The sequence below is a fragment of the Mesocricetus auratus genome, unplaced genomic scaffold, assembly GCF_017639785.1.
Source record: "Mesocricetus auratus isolate SY011 unplaced genomic scaffold, BCM_Maur_2.0 Super-Scaffold_6730, whole genome shotgun sequence".
NCBI lineage: Eukaryota > Metazoa > Chordata > Mammalia > Rodentia > Cricetidae > Mesocricetus > Mesocricetus auratus.
The window spans coordinates 5583578-5609937 of NW_024429184.1; the positions used below are offsets into that span (position 1 = coordinate 5583578).

Sequence of the window (26360 nt, forward strand, 5' to 3'; positions counted from 1 at the left end):
CATTAAGTGTGTGTGTGTATGTGTGTGTGCATAGGTGTAGGTGCTTGCAGAAAACATAAATCGTATGTTGACTTTTAAATTAACAAATTCCTCTTCATTTTAATACCTTGAAAGATTTTCACTTTGTGTTTTCCCTCCTTTTTATTAGTTCTTTGAGAATTTCATAAATGTATTATAATTGTATTTGCCCCCTCACCCAACTGCTCCCAGATCCATTCTCCCTCCTAAACCCAGTCTAATTTAAGTCCCTGGTTTTTGTCTGCTTTTAATCCATCAAGTCCCATTTGTTTTATATATATACTGCTGGATGTGTGGCCTTCCAATGGAATGTGATGATCTCCCAGGGGCATACCCATAAAGAAAATTGTCTCCTTCTCTCCCGGGAGATATCAAATGTCAATAGCTTTCCTGCTAGTGGCGGGAATTGGCACCCATCTCTCCTCTTTGTGATGGGATTAAGTCTGGCCTGATCTTGTATGGATCTTGTGCATTCTTTCATAACAACAATATGTTTATATGTGCAGATTTACATTGCTACTTCCAGAAACCACTGTGTTTATGTGGTCATTTGCCATTTGTGACTCTTAAAATTTTTCTGCAATGATCCCTTGGTAGGAGAGCATTTGATGCAGATGTCACATTTAGGATTGAGCATTCCTAAGGTCTCTCATTCCTACACATTGATCATTTTTGAGTATCTGTGTTCATGGCCATCTACTATAAAAAGCAGTTTCATTGATGAGAGATAAATTAATCTATGATGTAACATAAATCATTTAAGATTCAGTTTAATACTAAGCCCAGAGAGCATGTGATCTGTAGAGCTATATAGCCTTAGTTCTTGTAATCGTGTCAGGTGTTGATTTCATTCTATGAAATAAACCTTAAGTCCAATTAGAAAGCAAATGGTTACTCCATTTTTACCATTATTACACTCCTGGGAATGTTATGCTAAAGCGGCCATTGTAACTTTGAAAATTCACAGCTGAGTAAGATGGATGGTTGCTTTTCTCATTCCGTGTCACAATGGCATCTTCTAGCACCATGGAAGCTAGTCAGTAAGGCTGAAGCTTCCAGGTCAGCACCAGACTGGATTCTCCATGTTCTGTGACTCAAGTGTGTGAATAGGATCTCACTCTCAAGTACTGAGTGGTAGCCAAGAAGAGTGGCAGTACCCTGCAATGTTTAAGGGCTGAGAACTCCAAAAGAAGTAAACAGTTCCTGGTTCTGAGACTTTTTTATGCGTTAGTCTGTGGTATCTAGAACAAACATATCTACCACAGAGATCCAGCTGCACCACTCTTGATGTATTTGTGTTAGGGTCTCTGTAGAGATATAGACTCATAAGTGTTCACTGATGCCATATTAACAATAGTCAGGAAATGAAAACAACCTAGATGTTCATCAACTGATGAACAGATAATGAAAAATGGTATTATTTGTACATGGAGTGTTATTCAGATGTTAAAAATATAATTATGAAATTCATGGATAGAGCTGGAAACAACCATTCTCAGTGAGGTGACACAAATATAGAAAGATAAATGTCACATGTTTCCTCTCGTTTGTGGACGTTAGCTTTGAATCTTCAGATATGATATGTGTCTTAGAGTTTCTATTGCTGTGAAGAGACACCGAACACAGCAACTCTTATTTAATTGGGGTGGCAGATGACAGTTTCAGAGGTTTAGTCCATTATCATCATGGTGGGGAGCATGGCGGTGTGCAGACAGACATGGTGCTGGAGAAGGAGCTGCTACATGTTGACCCACAGGCAACAGGAAGTAGACTGTGACACTGGGCAGTATCTTGAGCATATATGAGACTTCAAAGCCTGCCTCCACAGTGACACGTTTCCTCCAATGAGACCACACCCACTCCGACAAGGCCACACCTCCTAATATCACCACCCCCTTTGGGGGACATTTTCTATCAAGCCACCACAACGTGTATTTTATTTGGAATCCTCATAGATATCAGGAAATTAATAAAGGGCCATGTATGTATGTGTATATGTATATATGTGTAAATGTATATATGTGTGTCTGTGTCTCTATGTGTGTGTGTGTATGTGCATATGTATATATGTGTATATGTGTGTATGTGTGGCTGGGAATGAAACATGCCATACTTCACATGTAGCAGTCAGATGGAGACTTCAGGTGCCCATTCTTGACCTCTTGTTTGTTTGTTGTGGGATCTCTTGCAGTTCAGTGTTGCATACATCAGGCTGTCTGCTTTGTTAGTTTTCAGAGAGTCTCCAATTTCTGTTTCCCATGATGTTTTAGGCATATGGCGATTACTGATACTCTCTGCTGCATCCAGCTTTATGTGGACTCTGGAGATACAATTTCCAGTCTCACACATTCAGGATGTCTTAGCTTCTTTTCCTCTTGCTGTGATAAAACCCTCTGATGGAGGCAACTTGAGAGAGAAAGAGTTTATTTCAGCTCATGGTTTGGTGCATACCGGATCACATCAGGGAAGTCAAGACAACAGGAGGTTGAAGTCACTAGTCACATTATGTCCTCAGTCAGAAAAAGAGAGCAGTGACTGCATGCATCCTGCTGCTCAGCTTTCTCTCTTCTCTCTTACACAGTCCAGGATCCTCTGCTCAGGGAATGGTACCACCCACAGTAGGCAGGTCTTCCCATCTCAGTTAAGGCAATCGTGCTAAGCCCCTACAGGCATATATGTAAAGCTGACCGAGGTTGCACACACTGGCAATGATGCCAGTGTTCCCATAGGAAGATGGGAAGCAGAGACAAATGAATGCCCTAAAATGGACCATCTATCCTTGTAAATGCAGCAGTGAGCAACAAAGAGATCAGGTTTCAAACATGGGGGGAAGATATTTGATTGACAGCCAAGGTTGTTCTCTGAGTTCCACACATGTCCCATGGCAATTCCCATGCCCACACTTATATAAATGCACTCTCTCTCTCCCTCCACCCTCTCTCCCCTCCCTCTCTCCCTCCCCCCCCTCTCTCCACCCTCTCATTCTCCCCCCTCTCTCCCCCTCTCTCTCACTGCCCACACACATATGCAGAAAGAGAGACAGAGAGAGAGAGAGAGAGAGAGAGAGAGAGAGAGAGAGAGAGATTCTTGAAAACTGAATTTTACTTACTTTACAGAAAAACAGTACAGGCTCTGGATGACTTTATACTGAGCAGCAGTCTTCTTGAGCAAGACACCCTAATTCCATCAAAAATGATGCTTCATGAAACTGGACCACCAGTTGGCAAATTCCATTCCATCTCTTGATTGTCCCTAGCCCAGTATGTAGTTTTCCAGGGTTATCAGTGCAAAGTCTAAACTATCTTGACATATCTATCCCACATTCCTTTTTTTTCTCTCACTATTTTTAAAACTTTAATTCTTTTAAAGGGAGATTTTCTACTTAGCTTAAGGAATTAGCAGGTATTTTGATGCAAAAATTGGCATCACGATTCAGTAGAGTCTCCTGTAATTAAATTGGAAGACCCAAACTACATTTTTATATTTATCTTTCAGCTAAGACTCCTTGCTTGAGCTGTTGCCTATGTACTTTTTAAAAAAAAATAATTTATTTTTACTGATACTGTTATTTTGGTATTCTTGGTTTTTTACCTTTTATTAAACAGATTATTTTTCATATAATATAATCTGAATACAGTTTCCTTTCTCTATACTTCTCCCGGTTCCTCACCACCTTCTCTCCCATCTGAACCGAATCCCTTTGTCTGTGAGTTCACACACGCTTTGCTCAGTTGACTCAGAGGGTCTTGTTCTTGTGGTGTTCTCTGTTCCCTTTGTCTTTCCAACTCCTGACTCATCTTCCATGGGGCTCCCTGATCTATCAAGGGATTTGATGAAGAAATGTCACATAGAGTTGTGTGTTCCAAGTCTCTCTGTGTAATGTCTGGCTGTGGGTCCCTGTATCTATTTCCATGTGCTGCAGGAGGAGTCTCTCTAATGATGCCTCAATAAAGCATTAATCTATGAGCATTTTATTGTAGTGTTTTCTTTCCCCAGCAGTATTTGGTTTCACCCTGTGTCTCTGGGCTAGCTAGTCTCTTGTTCTTGGTCAGTCAAGCACTGTCAGGTATGGTTACATCTCATGGAATGGGTCTTAAGTCAGATCAACATTAGTTACCCCCACAAAATTTGTGCCACCATAGCCTTCGCATATTTTGAAGTCAGGGCAGGTTGTAGATCAAAGGTTTGGTGGTTGAGTTGGTGATTATGTTTCTCTTTGTTATTTTGAAGAATACATTCCCATACCAAAGATACTAGAATGTAAGGATAAAATTTCTATGTACCATTGCTTTACTGTTCCTTGTGCAATGAAATATGTGGGCATTGTCTTCAGCAATGGGGCCTTGCTGTCAGTTTGTGGACAGAAACCTATTGTCTTCACAGAAGCCTGGGTTGTTTGGGGATTGCCATGGGACCCTTTTGGCCAACAACTTAATTGGATGAAAACCGTCCCTGTACTAGAAGCTTCATTTGGTTACAAGACATGGCCAGTTGGGACTCCATCTCTCTCATCATTTGGAGACTTCATTAGGACTGCCTTCATATATTATGGGAAGTTTCCACTGCTCTAGGATTTCATACCACTGTCAAATGCCCTTCAGTCCTAGATGTCTCTCCCCTCATTCCTTCATCCCCTCCCTCAGTCCCACCTCCCTGCTTTCCCACTGACCCTTTCATTCTCATCTCCCCTCCAGTCCACCCATAAAATATATTCTATTTCCCCCTTCCAGAAAGATCCATGTGCTTCCTGTTCCCAATTCCTCTATGCCTAACCTTTCTGGATCTATGGATTGAAACTTGGTTATCATTTATTTAATGACTAGTGGCTAATATCTACCTTCACCAATAGATCCAAGCAAAAGTTGACAGAGAAATGCTAGAGCCAGGCAGGCATTATGAGCCAAATGCACTTAACAGATATGTATAGAACATTTCACCCAACACAAAGACTGTAGATTCTTCTCTGTACCTCCAGGAACTTTCTCCAACATTGACCACATACTCATACACAAAGTAAGCCTTAACAGATAAAAGAGAATTGAACTAGCCCCCTGCATTTTATCAGAACACCATAGATTGAAGCTGAATATCAACAGAAACTGCAAACCCTTGGAAACTGAACAGCTCTCTACTGAATGAATCACAGGTCAAGATAGAAATTAAGAAAGAAATTGAAGACTCTAGAGTTTGAATGAAATGAATGCAGGTCATATCCAAAATGTATGGGACACAATGAAAGTAGTTCTAAAAGGAAAGATCATAGAACTAAGTGCCTATATTAAAAAAAAGTGATGGAGAGATCTATTGTGAGCAATTTAACATCACACCTATATATTCTAGAACAAAAGGAGGAAATTTAATCTAAAAGAGGTAGATGGCAAGAAATAATGAAAGTCAGGACTGAAATCAATAAAGTAGAAACAAATAGAACAATACAAAGAATCAATGAAACAGCGAGTTGGTTCTTTGAGAAAAATCATTAAGATCAACAAACCCTTATCCAAATTAACTAAAAGTCAGAGATAATATCCAAATTAACAAAATTAGAGACAAAGGGGGGACATAACAACTGACACCAAGGAAATCTAGACACACTTTTAAAACCTGTACTCCACCAAACTGGATAATTTTCTCAGTGGATTCTATTTTAGTTTTTCTCGTGCCAGATATTGAGAGCTGTGTTAAGGTGAAAGGAAACCAGAATTCTAGTCTACTCTTGATAGTCTTGTTTTATCCACGGCCTTGACCTTTCAGGTCCCGACTATAGAATTTAATGAACTTTCTGATGTCTTCAAACAGATATCTACACAGTCTAACCCTCACCTGATCGCTCTTGTTGAGACATCTGGTCTCTGAAAAATAGCTTCCCAAACTCAAAGCTAGAACTCCTAAAATCTAAAAGTGATTTTCATTTGTTTCATCTGAGGGTGTTTAGTGTACATTAGTTGACCAAATTTAGGTGCTATTTTTAAAATGGTGTGTGTGTGTGTGTGTGCATTTTACATTTAGTGTCAGAAACATGTTCCTCTTATACAGTAAGTGGGAAAGCCTCATTATTTGTTTCAAAACCCTGGGTTTTTACAAAGTAACAAAATGTTTTGTTTTTTGTCACGTCTGCTGCGTGGCCTGTGTCCGAGAACGTGCGGAGGGTGTCAGGGATTGACAACACAGAGACTCGTTCAATGATATAAAGAAAACTTTAAACAGGCTCCAAAAAGGTTCAAGAAAACCTCCTAAGAAAAGCTCCCACCAGAGAAGCTTCTGCTCTCTCCTCTACCCTCGCTGGTTCTGCTCTGACACCAGAGGTGGATGTGTGTGGGTTTTTGAAGGTGCGGTTAGTCTCTGGACAAGGTCGAGGTCAGGGCGGTTCCCGTGGGAAGGCCTTTCCCAGGAACTTATTGTATCATTTTTAGTAAACATGTTTTTACTAAACATTGTCTTACAGCTGCCTACTCCCAGGCAGAAGGGGAAGTGGCCAGGAACTTATTGTATCGTTTTTAGTAAACATGTTTTTACTAAACATTGTCTTACAGCTGCCTACTCCCAGGCAGAAGGGGAAGTGGGTCTCTGCTCAAGGTCTGGTGTTCCCACAGTTTTTGTTTAGCTGTAAGAATTGTTTCCCATTCTCCTATTTTATTAGACAGTTTGGCTTTGTCATTTGGAGTAAGTTGCCCTATAGATAGATAGACTGTTTGAATAATATATTTTAGTTAATAATCACAATTTTGTTATTAGGACATTTTAATTTGCTGCATAAACTTCTCTCATATTTTTGATTATGAGATCTTCCTTGTCTCTACTTTGATTTTATTTTTTTGTTATTCTTTATAAGAATTTTATTTTTTATATTTTATTCCTTGAGACAATTTTCAAATGTTTTTGTTCATATACTTTTTCATTTTATTGAGTTTGCCTCTATCATTATCATGCTTTTATACTTCCTTATGACTATGAGTTTTTTTCTATCTTATTGAGCAAAATAGTCAGTTTATTTCTATTGTTTCATATGTGGTGTTAAAAATCAAGAAAGTCCTACGTTTTTGTTGGTAGATCTTTGGCCAGACCCTGTGAACTTTTATATGCAACACTTTTATTTTGGTTGTTTAAAAATCAGGGTTTTGTTTTATTTAAACTTTAAAAGTTTTTTTTCCTCTTCCATTAAACTTTTTTTTACAAGAGTCTTTTTACCTTGCCATGTGATTGGGCTTTTAATGGTATTTCCTTTCTTTGATTCTGTTTTATGGCACTCAAGATAGAATTGGCTTGGAAAAATCTTAAAATTTAATAAATTCTTCATGAGGGAAAAATGAGTTTTAGTAAATGTTTCATAAGCCTATAATATATTACAAGCTTTTTTGTAGAATTTGGGCATCAGCATGTAGCTATAAGGAAAACTGTAATCTTCTAAATTATATATTTCTTCTCCTACTACTAAACTTATATTAATTTGTTCTTAATTTACAAGTATCTGTGTTTCACATATACTAATATGTTAATATTGAATTAATCAGATCTATATTTTTTAATTTATTTTATTTATATACTTCATTTAAAATTTTTCCTCTTTTTAGTTTTGATTCGTGACTTCAAAACTCTATGCTTAGTGATGTTGTTCATGCTTCCTGGTATTGGATTTCTGGCCTTTAAATTTTGATTTGTAAAAAAAGTATTTCTTTATGGATATAGTTTTGTTGTCCATGTCAAAGAGTTTTATCACTTGACAAGTGATATATCCCACACATAATTTCTTTATTTTTGTTTTGATATTTTGATTCATATTTCATATTTTAATAATTTATCTTGCTATTCTATGTGCATCTGTAGAAGATATTAAATTTACTTATCTCCAGTAATTCATAATTTTTACAGTGTATCCCTAAGTAATCAGGGAAAAGCAGAACTAATATGTTCTGTATGCGGTGTGTGTGTGTGTGTGTGTGTGTGTGCGTGTGTGTGTGTCTGTGCACAATTTAGAACCCATTACTCTTCATCCCATTACTAAAGTGTTCTGTATCAACCAATGATTTATGTCAACATCTTTTCATTCCTTTACTTTGATGTCATTTGATAATAAATACATTTATTATTGTATTAATAAACGTTCCCTAGTTATACAGCTCTTGACTACTTTTCAGAACCTTTTCCTTATATTGCAGTGTGTTTGCTTATCTGGCTATTTTCTTGGGTCCACTTATAACAGGGATCTTATCTGCCTTGTAGATTATACTCAAGGCTCTCTCTATCTATCCTATTCATCAATTCCACAGTTAATAACCCAAAGCCGACTCTTTGTCTAGCTTAAATTGATTACACAATCTTGCTTTTCTCAATGAAGTTTTATTTTTATTCTTTCAGTATTCTTCTGTAAATTTTTTTCTGTCCGTTTATATATTTTGAGGCAGGGCCTCTGACAGATTGCCTTTGCCTTGAGTGCAATGTATAGCCAAGGATGACTTTGAACTCCACACCCTCATCTCAGGTTTCCCGGATTACAGGCATGTGCTACCATGGCCTGCCATCTGTGTAGTTTTAAATTATCTTGCATAGGCCTCCCTTCAACAACAGATGGGTGAGTCTTCTAGGTCAGGATTTGTTTCTCATTAACCTTGTGTCCCAAATAATAGTAGCAAGAGTCTTATTTTTAATTTTTATTGTTCTGCGTTCTCAGAGAATTTTCTATAATGCTTGTAGTTTAGATTATGTCTTAGAGACACCATGACCGTGACAACTCTTATAAAGGAAAACACTTAATGGAATGGCTTGCAGTTTCAGAGGTTTAGTCGGTTGGGACATGGTGGCACAGAGGCAGACATGGTGCTAGAGATGAGAGTCCTACATCTTGATTGGCAGGTAACGGAGTGAACTGAAACACTGGGTGTGGCTTGAGCATATATGAGACCTTTAAGCCCGCCTCCACAGTGACACACTTAAACTAAAAAGGCCATAGCTACTCCAACAAATCTACACTTTCCAATAGTGCCATTCCATGTAAGCTTATGGGAGGCATTTACCTTCAAACTATCACAAATCATATTCACCCCAACCCCCAATGTTTTTTATGTATTATTCTCACATGTATTTTCTGTACCTAAATGTTCATAAATTATAGTATTGTGCAGTATAGAATATTAATAACATAATGAGCTGATATATTATACTATACCCCCTATATTAAAGCAAATAATACCAGCCTATTCCAAGTTGACCATACTTAGGTTTATTTATTTATTTTGTTGTGTATTGATTCTTCCAGAGCAACATGCTTTATGTATTTATCTTTCTTTTGAAATACTTACTTATTTATTATTATCGTGTGTGTGTGTGTGTGTGTGTGTGTGTGTGTGTGTGTGTGTGTGTGTGTACCTGTTTCAGTTTATGTACACTATGGACATGAAATACCTATGGAGGTAAAAGAGTGTTGAGATACCCTGGAGTTTGAGTTTCAAATAGTTGTGAGCTGAGGCATAGCTGCTGAGAATTGAAACTATGTTCTCTGCAAGAGTAGAAAAGTTTTAACCACTGAACTGTAGGCCCCTAAAGGTAGCTATTTTCCTATTCACACATAAAATGACAGCAGCTTCTTATTACTGAGGTATTTGTATTCTGTAAACCCATCAGGAAATCTGAATTAGGAAATAAAGGGTTAGTTAGTTTCTTGAAATCCACTTGGCACCTTCATCAATGAGCAATAATCCTATTTTACATGTGTTTCTCTGTAAATACCTCTCTCAATATACCCATATATGTGTAAGTACATGTTTTGTGTATTTCGTGACAGTGAACTATACACATGATTCTATGTATTTGAATTCAAGGCCAGTAGTTCTTCTCTTAACTGTGAGTTTCTTTATAAAACTTGGCACAGCCTCCCACACTTAGGAACAATAAACAGCACTTTAACCCTGTGTTTGATATCATCTTAAACAGAAATTCACAGAGAAGAGCACAGAAAATGGGAAAAACAGCACAGAACATACTCTGAAAAGAGCAGTTGAGAAGTAGACCAAGAAGACCGAGGGACAACGTGGTATGTGACCTCAGTCAACAAGATGTGGGCCGTCAGTTAAAGATTTGCCATGCACCAGCAGACAACTGTGGGTGTTCCAACAAGGACTGATCTTCATGGTACAGCCACTACATCAGAATTAAAGGATAATGAGGATACACACATATGTATACTTACACACGTGTTTGTGCATGTATTATGTATGTTTTATATGTGTGTGCATATATATATGTGACCGTGCATAGTATGCATGTATATATACTACATACATGTGTCTACCCATAAACGTATATATAAAATATTTGTATGTGTATGTTTATATGTGTTTATATTTGTGTGTATGTGTATATTATGTGAGCTTATAAATGTGTGTGTATATTGTACATATGAATACATATTAAAATGTGTGTATTTGCGCATGTGTATATACATATGTGCTTATGTGTCTGTACGTATGTACATGGACATACATGTATGTATGTATAGTATATACATGATTGTGCGTATCTAGCATAGTTAAATTAAGTCCTTTTATTGCACGGTGAATAAAATAAAAAACATCGTACACATGTATGAAAATTTGAAAGAATAAGTAAAACGTGGTTTAATAAGAGAGATACTTCCTGGCTGCTTCTGAAGCTGTGTTTGCAGAAGTGTGGGTCATACCTTCCTCTTCCCGTCCCTCGGTCCCCAGTACGTCGTGCTGCTCTTCTCCGTCTTCATGTGCTCTTCCCTTTGTGATCCCCATGCTTTGGTTGGGCCCATTTCTTCCTTAAAGGCACCTTGACTTCTCTCTGCTGTCAGTTGCTCTTGACACAGGCAGGCCTTGTTGACTTGGGGAAAATGTCTTGACCTTGATTCTCTTTCTACCTCTTCATGGTGACCGACCCTTGCTCAGATCTGCAATCGGTGGGCTGATTGAAGAGTGTAACTCTCAGGCTGCTTTTTCACTGTTGCTAGTTTTACTAGCATTTGTAAGAGTATACAAACGCTGGACTTTAGATCAACACACAATGCGCGAAGTTGAGAATAATATACAGGCAATGTAGTAAAAAAATAATTTGGGTTCAAATGAAAACTCGTTTGAGACAAATGTTCCATGTTGTAAATTCCCCTTTATTTATTAAATGTTTTTGTTTATAAAAAGAGAACAAATGACCATCCATTCTCACATCCCAAAATTTCATTTGAAATTCTCCTGATGCATGGGAATCCTGACTTTAGGTGTTGTGCACTCTTATTTTCTAGTATTATGGGTTTTTCCTCCACCCAACCACCTTCTGCTTTAAAAAGAATAGACCTATATGTCAGACTTTGCCTCAATAGAATTCATACAAGCTACTACTTTAGCTTTTAAAATAACTCTGCTGCTTGGATGGACACTGCCGTCATTCTCATTTTGTAGGTGGGACAACAAAGGCACGGAGACTCCTTCAAGGACACCCAGCTCAACAGATGCAGGCAGGATCAGGGTTCCCCATGGCAGTCCTACCCCACAGAAACACTAAATGCCCTCTCCGTGGCACATCTGGACCTGCTGGTGACACTTCCTTTGTGGGCTTTTCTCTTTCTCAGCCCAGGCTCTTATTGCTTGGCTGTATGGACCAAGCCTGCCAGGTCCAACACTTTTACCACACCCCCTTGATTCTCCATCTCTCTGTGCTGGTCCAGCGCAGTATCCCCTGAGTGGATAGAAAAGAACAGGACGGGGAGATGAGTGGGCACAGAAGTAATGGAGTGTGGCTCAATTAAAAAGAATCAAACAATCAATCGTTTATGTTTGTGTCCACGCGTGTGGTGCTGTCCGTGTGTGTATTTTGGGTTGGGACACAGAAGACAGAGGAGGGTCTTCTGACTCTGCCTCATTTCCATGACACACGGTCTCTAGCTGAACCCAGAGCCAGGCCCTAGGGATCTTCCTGCGCCTGCCTATGATCTCTAGGCTTGGATGCACGCTCAAGCAAGCTTGTCTTTTCACATGAGTTCTGGGGATTTGGACTCAGGTCTTCATACTCTTCCCCACTGAGCTACTCCCCAGTCCCTCGGAAAAGCTCTGTCCATCTTCTGTTTGCCAAGTCCTGAGTCTCTTACTGCAGACAGCACCCTAGAGAAGGAACAGGTTTCCCTCATTTCTCTCCTTTCTCCTCCCTCTCCTTCCGCCTCTCCTCTCTCCTTCTCTCCTTCTCCCCCTCCTCTCTCTCCCTCCTTTCTCCTCTCCCTCTCCTTCTCCCCTCTCCTTCCTCTTCTCTCCCCCTTCTTCCTCTCCTCCTCTTCCTCTCCTCTCTCTCTCTCTCTCTCTCTCTCTCTCTCTCTCTCTCTCTCTCTCTCTCTCTCTCTTTTTTCCCCTCCCTTTTCCTTTAACAAGCAGTGCTGGTCTGTACCACGTGCTGAAACCTGGATAAATTTTCCTCAGCCCCTCAGTACTTTCCATTTGTTACCATATTACTTCTTGTTTTCCGTTCTTTGTAAATTATGTCGATAAAGCTTTGCTAGTCAACACTTAGCATTTCAAGCAGGCACCCTTTCTTCCTTCCTTCCTTCCTTCCTTCCTTCCTTTCTTTCTTTCTTTCTTTCTTTCTTTCTTTCTTTCTTTCTTGCTTGCTTGCTTGCTTGCTTAAGTTCTAAAACGGATCTGTCTCTCCTCTTGAGCCTTGAGTGATGCTTTCTTTGATAGCATCGCTCACTGATTCAGTCTCGTCAAGTTGAAACAGGACACATTTCATTCAAGGCTGCTGATTGCTCTTCCCTTTTAAGAACAGGTGGGCCCTGGGTCACCTTTCTCCCCGATGCCTTCATCGCTGGCCCTCTGACTGCTCTGTGCTGCGTTGTTTGTGCCTGGGGATAAAGAGGAAGAGTGTCAGCGACGGCCACATCAACACCCTGGCCCAGGGAGCGTTACCCACACTGACGTTCATGGCATACCCAGCATAGCCTGGCCACACCTTTCTGTGTCTAGGCCACACAGGCATCCGGGATCCTCCTCGCCTCTTGCCTTGAGCTGTCCCCCGCAGGCCGTGGAGAGGTCTCACCATTTCCTTTGGTGCATGCGCACACTGCTGCAAACCCACATGAGACTAAGACCAGTACGCTCCGTTGTCTGCCTGCACACACCCCCCCTGCCCCGTCCTCCTCTTCCTCCTCCTCCTCCTCCTGCTTCTCCTCCTCCTTCTCCTCCTCCTGCTACCGTTTCCCACTGCTCTGGTTCAAAAGCTCCAAGCCCAAGTAATGCTGCCGACAAGTTTCCCGGTTCCTTTAGACCACCTAAGACCCGTTCCCACTTTTCTGCTCCTTTGGTTGTTCTGATGGGAGCCAAGAGAACATCTGGGAGTACTGTGCTCAAGTACTCTTCTTCAGCCAGTCTCTGACACTGTCTTTTGGGCACTGTGCTAGCCGCTTTGACTTGTGAGCTATGACTTAATTCAACAAATAACTATTTAATGATATTTAATATTTGATAACCACCGTTTGAAAGTTCAGTACACAGGACTCACGAGAGTATATTAACGTGTTCAAGCTTTTATAACTGATCACGAGCGGGGCCCAAGGTTAGAACCCATTTTTGACAGTGACACATGCTTCCTTCCTCCTGCTGTGCTCTCCAGATAGTGGTCAGGCTTGCAGAAGCAAGTCCAGCCCTCCGTGGCATGGGGTTTCGCTCCTTTCCTGTTATATGACACGGAAGACTCGGCTCTTACTTTAGTAAAATGTCAATAGCAGCATAATTTAGTCTCAGAAGTCAACAAGAGAACACACTCAGGCGCCCTTAGAGACGAGGCAGGTGGGATAAGTACCCAGGCAATGTGTTTCAGGACATGTGATGCAACCAGGCTTTTGTGATATGGGAAGGCTTGTTCTGCAGATTTCAGATTCCACTTGTGGAATCTCACTTTCCTGACTGTATGGCTATAAGAGCTGAAAAATGAAAAACAGAAATACACAGAAGAAAGGAATGAAAAATGCCAGGTGTTTTCTGTGACGTTGATACAACTGAAAGTCTTATAGGCTGTTGGTGGCAATAAGGTGACTTGAATCACCTTAGAGATAGCTCTTTGGCTACATCTACTGAAATCAAGCATATGATGGTATTGCTGTAGCACCTTGGTTTTGTAGTGTGTACTCAGATAAACGTTTTTGTGACAGCACTCTTCAGAGTAGCTCCAAAGTAGGACCTGCCAAACTAGTCCTTTCCTGGAATAATTTGTTTTTGGTCATGGCTATGCTACAGTATCATAACACAGTGAGAACACTGCATGCTAAGCTAAGGACTTATCTGTACCAGATTTGCATGTCTGCACGAACAAAGAGAATATATTATAACTGCTAATCTGTTAAGAAAATAGATTCTCAGAGAGTTAAATAATTTGCTCAGTTCCCAAGCTAGCACAGCCGCCCATTGGTGTATAGAGCGGATTGCTACCAAAACCTTCAGATGCTTCGGATCCTCGTGAAAAAAGCGTAGTAGTATTTGCATATTATTTATAACTTGTGCATATTCTCCTATGGACTTTAAATCAGCTCCAGACTACCTACAATACATTACCTAGGGAATAGTGGCAAGAAAAAAATACCTTTATATGATCAACGACCATGCTTTGTTTCTGTTGAGTTTCAGTTTGTGTTTGATTGAAGCCATGTACACAGAATCTACAGATGTGGCGAGTTCCCTGTATACGACAGAAATCAACTCAGACTTCCAGGTCGTGTCCCAGCGATAATGGCTAAACCGAAGTCCCTGGGTTTCAGCTGTGCTTCCAAGGGCCCAAGCCTGTCTTAGCCGAGTCTCTTGAATCACAGCTGTGTGTCATCCCATCCCCCACCACCAGTTGCCTCCTCTGCTGTACCACCATGGTACGGGCCGTCCCCTATAGCCAGCCTTCCCCTCGGTTTTCAGTAGAGAGCACTATGTCTTAAGTCTATTTCTCTGACGTTTATTTCAGTGGAGTTCAGAGCACCTTGCCCCATCACTCACAGTGAGCTCTAGGCCAGGGAGAGCAAACAGCTTTCACCTCAAAATTTGTCTCCAGTCAATTGCTAGTGGCTGCCTGGAGCAGGCTGCTCAGAAGGATTGGGAGACAGTCGCACTCACAGGTGGAGCTCGAGGCGCTTGTTAGAATAAACGTCAGCTGTGGCAGAGGCCAGGTGGCGTGTGGGGACATCTGATACGGCACAGCCAGCCTCTGTGGCTCTGCACTCTGAGCACTGCTCACCATTATCCAGGCCTCAGTTTCCCTTCCAGGAGGAAGAAGTGTCTTTTGATTTTGAAATTGCATTCTGATAGCACGTGGGATCTAATCCCTGAGAGGCTCACAAAACAAAGTCAGAGCAGAGACCGCCCAGGCTCCCGAAACTGTCTCTGTCCCCGTTTCTGCTGCCCTCAATGCCTCTCTGTAAGCCTGTCCCAGATGACCATAGTTTGTAAACTAAGAATTCATCCACGTGATCTGACAGGTGGTTTTTTTCCCCCTTCGTCTGTGACTTTCGTTTTTATTTTGTTTTGTTCTGTTCTGTTTTTCGAGACAGGGTTTCTCTGTGGCTTTGGAGGCTGTCCTGGAATTAGCTCTTGAAGTCTCAGACTCACGGAGATCCGCCTGCCTCCGCCTCCCTAGTGCTGGGATTAAAGGCTTGCGCCCTGTGACTATTTTTTACATAAAAAGCTTTAGCAAGCTTTTAAAAACGGAATCTCATTTAACTACATGTTTAATGAATTGCCATCTTTATTGAAAAGGAGGAAAGAACCAGGTTACTTGCAGTCAAGATGGTCTCTAAGCACCAAGAACACGTCTTTTGCAAAAAAAAAAGTGTGGTAGAAGGGAACTGACTTATAAGCATTGACTTAACATTATGGGTGGCACACTGGGAAAGTTTCTCTTTTTCCTGGGTCTCCTAGTTGGTAGTTGGTGCCTCTGTCTCTGTCTCTGTCTCTCTCTGTCTCTCTCTGTCTCTGTCTCTGTCTCTGTCTCTCTCTCTCTGTCTCTGTCTCTCCCTCTGTCTCTGTCTCTCTCACTGTCTCTCCCTCTCTCACTCTCTGTCTCTCTGTCTCTCTGTCTCTCTTTCTCTGCCTTTCAGTCCCTCAATATATTCCTCTTATATGTTTTTTAGTTTCTCTAAACTTCAATTTCTTTTTGTTCTCATTGAAGAGGTTCAGTAAAATTTACAACTCATAGCCCAGAACCTCCGGAAGACTTCTTTAATGTCTGTGAACCGACTGCTGTCACTGAGCCATGGAGATGTAACCATCCGTCTACCTGCGTCATGTGGTGATCCCAGGGAAATGGAGACCTTGCTAATGGAGGATGCTTATGGTAAACAAACAGTGTGAAAACCGTGGGCCGTTGGATCTGGAAGAAAGCAGATCCTATGAGCCACCTTCTTGCTTCGAGTGAATGAGGCTCATAGCCTTGAAGAGAACCCGCCTCACTAGTAAATTGGTAAGTTAGAGATTCAGATCTAGGTCCCTGAATTGCAACCCAGGGTGTTTATCTCAGTCAACCAATCTGTTATAAGCTCTGGTTCTGCTTACTACTGCACATATACTGCAAAGCCCCATTACCTTGAATGGTCATGGATCGATTTTTGCTCTCTTGGCATTAGGTTGAGCTATGAATAGCATTAACCAATGGCCGAAGGAGAGCAGAAGTTCATTTTGCATGCATTTAAAGGAATAGAAGTAGCAGTTGAGGATTACTTGACTGTCCCATTATGGTAAGGAACCAAGGCTTCCTGCAGCCTACAAATTTGTCTTCCCCAAGGAGTGGGTCTTATCTTCTGGGGCAAGAATGGTGTTTTAATGAGGATTTTGTTGCTGTGAAGGGACACCATGACCAAGGCCACTCTTATAAAAGAAAACATTGAATTTGGGCTGGCTTACAGTTCAGAGGTTTAGTTCATTGTCGTCATGGCAGGCATTGTGGCACACAAGCAGACATGGTGCTGGAGCAGTAGTCAAGAATTCTACATCTGGATCTGAAGACAGCAGGAAGGAAATGGGACACACTGGGCTTGGCTTGAGTATCTGGGACCTCAAAGCCCACCCCTAGTGACACACTTCCTCCAACAAGGCCACACCCCTAACAGTGTCACTCCCTATGATCCTATGGGGGCCATTTTTATCCAAGCGACCACAAATGCACATACTGGGCCAAATACCTCCTAAAGTGATTCCCGGACACTGCTATATATTATTGGTACTTCTGTTCACATAGTATGGGTGGGAATTTAGTCACAAGGCTACAAAAAGCTCCAAGTGACTCTAGGAAGCAGTCTTGATTCCCCAGGTAACAAGGTGCTACATAACTTTCTTACAAATTGAAGCAGTCCCCCCAGAAGAGAGGAAGAGCAGTATGACCTGGGAAGTGAATGGAACTCACAAACTCAGGGGGCTCAGAAATATCAAGAGTCACAGGTCCCTCCCTGTGGTCATATGAAAAACAGGTAACTGCTGGACAAGAAGCAGCTCTTCTACAGAGCTGACATTAGACAGGATCTCCAGGGATGCAATTTTGCTAGTCACCACCCATGCTTCAGGTGGGGAGCTGTGTTGTTGCTCTTGCTTGATTCAGTTGCCTTTTATTCACTCATGCTCCTATAAGTAACCCCTCACCCATGCTCTTGTAAACGACCCCAGTAAAAAAATAGGGATTCACCAAAATAGACTTGGTTGAATTACTTCTTTGTTCTGCTGACACTGCCTGCACTGGCATAAATAGGTGTTTGTTCATGTACCTTCAAGAAAAGTCATGTAATGTATAGAACCAGCTGGTTATCAGAAGCTCAATGTAAAGGAAGAAACGCATGTTGTAGGAGGCCAATTAGTCATCTGCACTTTCCCAGCAAGTTTCATTGCTTAGATGAGACATTTGAGTGTTTTCTGCCCACGGGTCGTCAAGTCACTGAGTTTTTAACTCATTATTGCATTTAACGTGCAGATCAAGCTTATGATGCGTGCACTCTAGTTTGTCTCATTTTATAGAGGAAGACACTGTTGTGTAGATATTTTCCAAAAGTTGCCTAGCAAATAAGTGGGAAACCCTGAATCGGAGCCATTTACTAATGTCAAAACCCAGTGCTCATTCTGCTTCATAAAAGCACAGACAAGGAAGAAATAAGCAGCTGAGTTTTCTGGCCACCAGACTGCTGGGTGACCACAGAAAAGGAACCTGGCATGTCTGTCTCCAGGGGCCCCACTGCTTCTGTGGAATTAGAGATGTTTAACATAATCAACTTTAGTTTTGCATTTCTCTGTTGTTTATCAGTAATGGTGTTTTTTGTTGTGTTTTGTTTTTTGCCTTGGAGAAATGAATGACCTGTGTTCACCTTGATGATGGAGGAAAGCAGGAAGAAATGAGAGGGGTAATTATTTTACGACCACTGAAACTGTCACAGTTCAAGACGTTCTAAGGTTTCCTCTGTTCCATGTCTGAAGATGTCTCCCTCTGAATTCAAACCCTGACTGAGGTAGCTCTGCAGGTAAGAGTCCTTGCCTGTTGACCTGAGTTCAATCCCCGGAACTGCCATAGAGGTATAAAGAGAGTACTGACCCTTCTCCACACATGCTCCCCACGACGTGTATTCAGACGCCATCACCACCACCACCACCATCACCATCACCACCATCACCATCACCACCACCACCACCGCTACTGCTACTTCTAGTCCCCAAAGAGCTCTAGTTGTGGATGTTCTGTCACATCTGGAAGATACGATCTCACGTCAGACTTCCTGATCCTCTGACTCTTGCAGTCATCCTGCTCCCTCTTCAGAGATGTTCCCAGCAGGGGGATGTGTTGTGATGAAATCTCAACAATATGCTCAGCTGAATAAAACCCAAACGATGACAGCATCAACTGACATAATCAAGTGGAAGGGGAAATCTCGTGGGGCCTCTGCCATGGATGAAGAGCTACAGGCTCTTCAACTGACAACGGCTGAGAGAGGGAGAATTGGTCTTTCGTAGGGTTGAGCCCTCTGGATGATTATGCAAGGCCAAGTGATCAGCCCTAAAACTACATATATAAAAGCAACACTTCAGAGACTTAGCAGGATGTATTTATATACTTATTCACTTGTATGTATATGTAACGATAATAATTAAAGAGTTAAGAGTCCATGAACTTGAAAGGGAGCTGGGAGGGCGAGAGGAGGTGGAGGGAGGAAAGTGATCTAATGATATATTAATGTTGAAAAGGCTCTGGCTGGGTGACTTTTTGGTGACTTATCATATTGAACCTCATTTCTTTATAGTACCATTAAAAACCATGAGGAGCGTGGACACTGGCTACCCCTTCACAACCTTGCATGCTGTCGCTTAATTATGTTCCCTCGTGATACTATGCTGCCCTCACCAGTGGGACTATAATATTTCCCTTTGTCTTGTAAGCACTGAAGGTGGAGTATTCATCATATCCAAATAAAATTGATTCAGTATCTCCCATAGCTACTTATTGATTCAGGATCATGTTGCATGCTGCCAATTTTGCATCAACAATAGCTAATTTTTGCTCTTACTGAACATGCCGTTGTCAAAACTCTGAGTTCCTTTCCAGGGGTCCATAGCTTTCAAATTACAAACCAGTGCCAGTACCTAAGAAGAGAATTTTTAGTACCGGGTTATGGTTTCCAGTTTCTTCTTTCAAGCTATAAGGCACTCTTCGTGGCAACCAGTAGGTTCCTCTTTTGTAGGGGCCTGCTCTGTGTCCTCTTCACAAGGCTGCTGTCCTGAAGCTGGTCTAGTTGTCACCTTGAAGGTTTCATATAGATGTGGTTGTCATTCACAGTCAACTGACTTTATGTAGAGAATAATCACCTAGAAAATTCTGGGTTGGGGGCTCACGAAGTCATATGAAAATCTGTAGAAGCAAAATTGAGGTTTTTCAGAAGACGGAACTCTACCTATGGATGTGGAGCTCCTGTCTGAGGTCAAGAGTCCCAGGTTGCTCTTCTTACTTCCCTGCCCTATGGATTTTGAACTCACGCAGCCAGTATCCAGAGCTGTAAATGCTGATTCCACACAACAAACCCCATAGCATGTGCCTCCTATTTTGTTTCTGTGGAAGAACTCCAAGAACTCTGCAGAAGACTATGTACAACCACATAGACTCTGTGGACTTGAGACTTCAGAAGCAGGCTTTCTGTTACACTAGTTCAGAAGACTCCAGACCGTGCCATGAATCTGCCCATCAGCAGTACACGGGAAATCTAAGTCTTCAGACCGTGCCATGAATCTGCCCATGAGCAGTGCACGGGAAATCTAAGTCTTCTGTTGTGAAACTGGAGCTCATGTGTCCAGGCTAGCTTGGAACTCTCTATTTAACATAAGATGATTCTGAAATCCTTGCTCTCCTCTTTTCAATTTCCACATGATAGGATTACAGATACGTGGCACTGCTGCCTGGTCTTATATAAATCTGGGGATCACAATTGAGGCTAAGCAACATTCTACCAACGGAGCCAATCTCCAGCCCCAAAGACGAACCTCTTAGATTGTGTTTATTCTTTAAGAACATGTGTTTTCAACTACTTTTATTTAATTTTTAAAATTAGTCATGCTTTTCTTTAAATAATTTCTTCTTAGAAAAGGTGTTTTGCCACTCATTTTTCAACTCCTCTTCCTTCATTTGATCTTAGAAAAAATTCTTTTTTCTTATTTATAAATAAAAGACCATTTTCTCTTTTATTCCTCATCCACAGCAAACATCAGAGTTAATGTCAAGCAATTACAGGCTCTCCTTGAAAATTCTGGCTTGAGAAAAGGGAACTTCCTATCCGTGTTCATCTATTCAATGCTGTGGTAAACACCAGAGATCATGACACTGGGGAGATGGGAAAACACATTCTCATCTCTTTAAAAACTACACAATCTACAGAAAAATGAAGAGGACTGATAACTTTAGCAAATGGAACTGGATGAAAGCAAAACCTCAATAGATTGATATCTTTCTGATCTGCCAGAAATAGTGTGGTGTTAAAGTAATCAATAAATCAATGCAATATTTATCATTGAATCAACACAATGTTAAATATCATATAACACGTTCTGCATTCACAACTTACATTCAAATGAAGCAAATGCAGAAGTATATCATATACCCAGATAGGGTGACCCAATTGCAAACAAGGAATCCTTTAAAAGTACGCTCCATCTCACATTAACCTCCAGGACCTTCTGGAATTTGCAATCTTTCTATGCCCCCTTCTGCAATGTTCTCTGGGCTTTAGATTCAGGTACTGTTTTGCAGATGTATCCTTTTGGCCTGGGCTCCATAGCTCTGTATTTTGATCTCATAAAAAATCTCAAGGTGACTGCCTAAACATGAGCTCGAAAAGAGCAACAATGTACATGCTAACATGGAATGGTGGGGGACCCCATTAGGCCTCACAACTATAAAAGAGCTACAGGCAACTAAGGAATGCTGCATTAGGGTGGGGGCTGGTGGTGGAGTATCTTCCCCAGGGAGCAGCACACCAAGTTGTTGTCCAATACCAATGGTCAGCTCTGAAAACACACATACAAGTAGAATTATACAAACCAAGAAGTTTGCATTTATGTATTTAGGAATTTATATGTACGTAAAATGACTAATGACAAAGGAGGCTATTAATTTGAAAGAGAGCTAGGAGGAGTATATGGGAGAATTTGGAAGAAGAAAGAGAAGAAGGAAATGATGTAATTATATATGATAATCACAAAATTAAAAGAAATGAAGTTTTAAAAATGTAATCTCGAAACCCTGCTATTCCATTCCATGTGTCAATGGGGTTGCTTTATTTTCTATGACAAATAACCTGCAAAGTCTGTACAACATATACATATTCACTGCATTAGTCTGCTTTTCCTCATCGTGACTAAATTCTTGGGAGAAATAACATGAGAAAGAAAAGACAGACCTTGGATCACAAATTCAAATGTCTCCATTCATATTTAGCTCTACTGCTTTGGGCCTAAGGCAAGGCAGAATACCATGTGGTGGCAGTGTGATGGGCAGAAATGCTCATCTCATGATAGCCAGGAATGGGAGAGGGGAGAGGAATGAGGAAAGAGAGAAGAAGAAAAAGAGAGGGAAGGCAGACAGGCAGACACACAGACGCATGGATGGACAGACAGACAGGTATCTTCTAAAGATTCTCATCTCATAGTTTCTATTGGCTCCCAATAATGCTACTACATTAAAAATTCATGAAAGGATTGGTTTGTTGATTGGGTCAGAGTCCTCAGGATCCCGTCACTTTCCCAAAACCCATCAGTTTAAGCCCTAAACACTTGGACCTCTAGGAAATATCAAATTCAAAGCAGCACACACACACACACACACACACACACACACACACACACACACATTTCAGGACCAAGATAAATTAATACAGTTTTTTAGTTAGACTATTTTGAGATCACTGTAGTTTCATATGCAATTATAAGTAATAGATCCAGTGAATCTTTTATTTACTTTCTTCTCATGGAAATGTACTGCAAAACCCTACAGCTGGAACACGGAATGTTGCACTCACCATACAGGTCCAACATCTCTCTTTGATAGCCGTGTCCCCATTATTTAGAAGCTTCCTCTCATCCTTACATCTTGGAAATAACTATTTGTTCCGTATTTCTTTTCTTATTTCAAGAATGTAATACAAATAGAATATTGCAATACACAGCCTTTCATAATGGGTTGTATTCACTGCATATAAATCTCTAGAGTTCCATCTAAATTGATACATGTACTGGTAGCTTTTTCCTTTTTATAGCTGAGGTAGTAGTATTCAATGGTGTGGTGTACTGCAATTAATCCATTTACCCATTGAAGGCTATCTAGTTGGTTTAGAGTTTGGAACTCTTCAAAATAAAACTACTACACACATTCTTGAATAAGCTCCAGTGTGAATGTGAGTTTTCTTTTCTTTAAAATAAGGTTCAGAAACATCAGTTGTAAGACAGTCACACATTTGCTTATTTATTTTCATGCTTGTTTGTTTTCCTTCTCCAAGGCACGGTCTCAGGTAGCCCAAGTTTGCTTTGGACTCACCACCTGACTAAGGATGACGCTGGACTCCTATTCCCAAGCCTCTACTTCCCAAGTGCACGCATTAGGGTTGTGCACTATCATACCTGGCGGGCATATTTATTTTTGAAAACATTGCAAAGTTCTTTCTCAGAGTTGCTGTGATATTCATTTTGCATTTACATCAAAAGGGTATGATGGGCCACTCTCTCTGAATCTTTGACAACAGTTGATTCTTTTTTTTTATATTTTGGCTATGATGATCAGTGCATAATGCTACCTATTAGAATTTTAATTTGCCTTTTAATGGAAGATAACACCGAACATGTTCTCATGTACTTACTTATTAGCCATCAGCATTCTGTTTTTGAAAAGTCCCTTTCTACACCTTTTTCTCATTTGTGACTGCATTATTTGCCTTGTGACATTGCACCAGAGTTCTTTATGTGCTCTGAGTAGCAGTCCTTTGATGGGTATGCACTTTGCAAACATTTTCCCTCATTCTGCAGCTTTAAAAACTCACTTTGACAAGATACTTTCTTGGAGCAGAGCAAAAGTGTAATTATGATGACTCTGGAAGTCTGCTTTTCCTCTTGTGGCTCATACTTGCGATGTCAGAGAACTCTGCCTCACCATAAGTTCCAAATATTTTATCCACAAAATTTTATAATGTCTTACATGGAAGCCATTTATTAAAGTTGAATTCATCTTATAGAATACAATATATAATTTTGAAGCTGAAATTCTTCATCTGTCAATTTTTATTAATTAATTTTTGAAGTAAATTTAGAAGTAAATTATTCTATCATATTGGTAAGAAAGCCAGGGGCTGGGTAGGATGGCTCCATAGTAAAATGCTTATCATACAAATTAAGTATTTGAGTTCAGATCCTTAGCTTTCATGCAAAAAACTGTGTGAAAAGTCCATGCCTACAATCCTAGAGCTGGGCTGCTGGCCAGCCAGGATAGCTAACTCAGTAAGCTTGACATTCAATGAGAGACTCTGCTTTAAACAATACGATGGAAGGAGAGGAAGGAAGACATCTAGTTCTGACTTCTGTATTCTACCTGCTTGCACATATACGAACATGTACACACATATACACTACATGCACATATACACATATATACAACACATGCACACATATACACACTTGCACTACACATGCATACACACAGTTATTCTTTTTACATTTACTTGCTTTAATACCTTTGTGGAAAGAAACCAATTATGCATCTGTTTTTGAGTTCTTTGTCATTCTGTTGACCTGTCTGCCCATCCCTCCTAAAATGCCACACAGTCTTGGTCACAATAGATATAAAGTAAATCTTGAAATCAGGTAGATGGTTTTATTGGTTCCCTCCTCTTTTATTATTACTGTCCAAAAGTATTTTAGTTTTCTCAGTTCCTTTGACTCTCCAAACACACTTGAGACTAATCTTTTCTGTATCTACCAAATAACTCACTTGGAGTTTGATCTGAGTTGCTCCTGATTGGGAAAACCTGGCATCTATTTACATCTATTCAGAAACATGGTGTGTTCCTCCATTTATTTATATGTTCTTTGATTTAAAAACAGACATTTGTGTACATTTCTTCTTCTCATCCAGATGATGTTTACAGTGAGGGTGGTGAGACAGGGATCTTACCTCATCTCTCACAGTCTGTAACATTGAGTGCAATTCATAAGAAAGAGCACTAAGTTTAGCTGATGACTGGATGGTTGGTTCTAGGATTGGAATCTCCCTCAGGGTGTTTCTTCCACTTTCCCAACCTCTTCTCATTCCCATGTATTTTTTTTTACAGACCACCTGATTTTGTTAGTTTTCCTAAGAATCGGTCTCACTGAGCAGTGTTATTTAATTCCAGTGAGGGGTGGAGGCTGAGAGAAATTCATTTTCTAATCTCCAGGCTGGATTCATTTAGAGTAGCTAATGCCCACTTAGACCTATATTGTACAGTTCGTTCCCAATTCACAACTCTTGAGTGAGAATTTCTTCTCTGTTGACCACAGCATCTATTTAGTTCCAGGAAGAGATCCATTATCTGGAACACAGTAGCACACTCTAGACTATACAATCATCCTGTGTAACTGTGTAAAGTCTATTTGAGAATTTCAAATATGGTATCAAGAACACGGAAAGAGCCTAACACATTGATTCATGTGTGCATCTCCAGCCACTCAGGACCCCATGAATTAGAGACTAGTTTGAACAAGATAGCATGACACTGTCGTAACTAACAAACCAAATAACAACACAAATAGTTATACTGAAATGACAGTCCAGAGGCCTGAGTATGGTTCAGACTGTCTTACACATATCTTATGCAGTTTCTTAGCTTCATTTCCTTTATCTGTACAACGTGTAACTACGCAATTAATCCTTGCAGGGACCCTCTGGGTTCAAACTACGTGGTGTGTGGTTATAGATTCCCAACTTTCATTACAAATTGACAAGTGTAACAGTTTCCTCACTTAGGAAACCAAGGCTCTGAAGGTCATGAGATTTATCTAAAATTATTCAGAACGTCATAATAAAATTTAAACTTTTACACCTAAATTGTACAATCATGCAGTCAGTCCATTTGTGATATTTGGAGCGTCTGTAGCTCTAATCTAGAAGTGTAGGAGGAGATCCCTGCCTTTAAGGCCCAAGGGTCTACTGTGAGAAGCAGTGATACAAACAGATACCTCAACTTTGACTCTTTCTCTTTTAATTATTTATTATTGCTCTCTCTCTCTCTCTCTCTCTCTCTCTCTCTCTCTCTCTAGTGTATGTGTGTGTGTGCATGTGTGTGTGTACATGCATACACTCATGTGTGGGCACATCTACATGCAGGTGAGGTTGAGCATGGGCATCTCCCCTCAATACTCTCTGCCTTACTTTTTGGAGACACGTTTTCTCACTGAACTTGGATCTCACTGATTGGGTTAGACTCTCTGACTGTCAGTACCCAGGGATCCTCTGGTCTCTGCCTCCCCAGTGCCGAGATTAATGCTGCGTACTACTGAATGCTGCTGGCACCATCCTGGGAGCTTAGGTACTGGACAGAATCCAAAGAGCACTAGTGTACCCTGCTGTCTGCTTCCTGGTCTTCCCAGATGTGAAGAGTGCCCTCTTGATGCTCCCGTGGCCACGGACTCTGCCAGCCTTTCCAGGAAATACCGTCTCAGACCATTCCAGAGGAATATCTGTTAGTTGATCCCAGAGTCAATCAAGTTGATGTGTTGAGACTGAGTACCACAATGGCTTGCTTTCAGTTTTTATTTCAGCTCATGTTTGTTGAGCCTCAGCTGTATTCTGAGTCCTGTGCTGTAAGACTTTATGGCGCTTGTCCATCT

General features: G+C 40.7%; 1 long non-coding RNA gene across 2 annotated transcripts in view; it reads left to right on the forward strand.

Annotated features, from left to right (window-relative positions):
- Positions 1 to 19449, forward strand: part of LOC121136841 — a 37883-nt gene extending 18434 nt beyond the window's left edge. The window contains exons 2-5 of one of the 2 annotated variants that reach the window (XR_005874000.1): positions 9946 to 10045; positions 16162 to 16452; positions 16616 to 16726; positions 18317 to 19449. This is a non-coding gene — a long non-coding RNA (uncharacterized LOC121136841). The remainder of the gene's footprint in view (positions 1 to 9945; positions 10046 to 16161; positions 16453 to 16615; positions 16727 to 18316) is intronic. The other variant, XR_005873999.1, reaches the window with a different exon arrangement.
- Positions 19450 to 26360: the final 6911 nt, after the last annotated feature.